At 40.1% G+C, this 2,372-nt stretch overlaps 1 long non-coding RNA gene across 1 annotated transcript; it reads right to left on the bottom strand.

The window, feature by feature from the left end:
• Positions 1-830: 830 nt before the first annotated feature.
• On the bottom strand, positions 831-2,372 carry LOC139027248 (uncharacterized). Its single transcript, XR_011479309.1, has 3 exons — positions 2,339-2,372; positions 1,033-1,103; positions 831-874 (listed from the first exon to the last, which is right to left on the bottom strand). It is a non-coding gene; the product is annotated as an uncharacterized lncRNA (long non-coding RNA).

The following is a 2,372-nucleotide window of genomic DNA, read 5'->3' as shown; positions in this document are numbered from 1 at the left end:
GGGGGAGAGAGAAGTTGAGGGAGATGAGATGGATGATAGATAGGGGGGAGAGAGGAGTTGAAGGAGAGAGATGGATGATAAGAGAGTTGAGGAGGGTGGTATGATAGGGGAGAGAGGTTGAGGGAGAGATGGCTAATGATGGGCGAAGAATTTGAGGGAATGATGATGGATAAGGGGGAGAATTGAGGAGGAGTGCTGATGAGGGAGAGAATGAAGGATGGGAAATAAGATAGATAGAGCGAGAATGGAAAATGAGAGAATGATTAGATTGGGGCTAGAGAGGAGTGGGAGAGAGATGGATGATAGATAGGGGGGAGAGAGGAGTTGAGGGAGAGAGGTGGGATGATAGACAGGGGCTAGAGAGGAGTGTGGGAGAGAGGGGGAAGAGGGAGAAGAGGGATGGAGACATGGTCTGAGTACAGCCTTAGATTCCTTCAATAATCTATAGTATTTATCAGCTAACTGAAATTGACCGTCCTAAAATATTATACAGTTTTTCCTCCTTCTCCCGACATGTCTACTTGCCTGCAGTTGATAGTCTAATTATTCCACGCCCTATGACCTCTTTAACTGTTTATTTTTTATCTTTTTACTATCCTATACCAAACAGAATTAGTTATTTATTCCATTACCTCAATACAGTACCCATCTGAATGTGTATTTATACTCCAAGTCTCATCAATGCTCATCCAGTTCAATCATCGTACCTGATATGTGTAATTTAATACCTATCCACAGTACCCAACCCTCTGATAATAGTGTATTTTAAATTATCCCCACAGTAACCTCTCTGAATGTTGTTTACCTAACGTAATCTATAATTAATTAACCCACAGTACCCTCTGATATGTGTATTTATACTACCACAGTCCCTCTGAGTATTGTTATTTATACTAAACCTACCACAGTAACCCCTCCTGATAGTGTATTTATACTCACGCACAGTACCATCCTCTGATTGTATGTATTTATACTACCAACGTACCCCCGCTTACCTCGATATGTGTATTTTATACTACCACAGTACCCCACTCTGATATGTGTATTTATACTACCACAGTACCCTCTGATATGTGTATTTATACTACCACAGTACCCCCCTCCTGATAATGTGTAATTTATATACACCACAGTACACCTGGCTCTGATATGTGTATTTATACATACCACAGTACCCTCTGAATTGTTTAACTCACACAGTACTTGATAATGTGCTATTTATAACTACCACAGTACCATCCCTCTGAATAGTGATTTATTCTATGCCACAGTACCGTACCTCTGATATGTGTATTTATACTACAAGTACCCCTTATATGTGTATGTATACTACCAACAGTACCCTCCTGATATGTGGTAATTTATCTACCAACAGTACCCTCTGATATGTGTATTAACCTACCCACAGTACCTCTTATATGTGTAATGTACTACCACCACAGGTACCCTCTGATATGTGTCATGTAACTACACACAAGACCCATCCCCCCTGATTCTGTATTCTCTCATACCCCTAGTACTCAGGATATTCCACCTCCGTCCCTGATATTGTGTATTTATACTACCACAGTACCCTCTTATATGTGTATGTATACAACCCACAGTACCTCTGATATGTTGTATTTATACCTACCACAACTTACCCCACCCCTCTGATTATGTGTAATTTGTACACCACGTACCCCCTCTGCATGTTCTACACACGACCCACTCTGATATGTGTATTTATACATACCAAGTACCCACACTGATATTTAACACACAGAAACGAACTCTTGTATTTATAATCCTACCACAGTACCTCCTGATTGTTGGTATTTATACTACCACAGTACAACACTCTGATATGTGTATTTATACTACCAAGGACCATCCTCTGAATATGTGTATTTATAACTACGCACAGTACCCCTTGATATGTGTATTTACCACTACCACCAGTACCTCTGGCTATGTGTATTTATACTACACAGTACCCTATGATTGTGTCTTCATTATATTACCACAGTACCCTCTGATATGTGTATTTATACTACCGCCACAACATGTCTACGCCCTCATCTCTGATATGTGTATTTATACCCGTACCCTCTCATATGTGATATCTCAGCCACAATACCCGTCTGTATTGTTCAACTACCCAGCACCCTCTGTATGTATACAGCCACGCCCTTGCTATGTGTTATTTATACTAACACAGTACCCTCTGATATGTGTATTTATACACCACAGTACCCAACCCTCTGATATGTGTATTTATATTAATTCACCACATCCAAGTACCCTCTGTGAATGTGTATTTATACTACACACAGTACATATTATATACTACCACTACTCTGATATGTGTATTTATACTACCACAGTACCCC

This window comes from Salvelinus sp. IW2-2015, unplaced genomic scaffold, assembly GCF_002910315.2.
Source record: "Salvelinus sp. IW2-2015 unplaced genomic scaffold, ASM291031v2 Un_scaffold8699, whole genome shotgun sequence".
In the NCBI taxonomy this organism is placed as follows: Eukaryota; Metazoa; Chordata; class Actinopteri; order Salmoniformes; family Salmonidae; genus Salvelinus; species Salvelinus sp. IW2-2015.
This window is presented reverse-complemented; position numbering and strand designations above follow the sequence as displayed.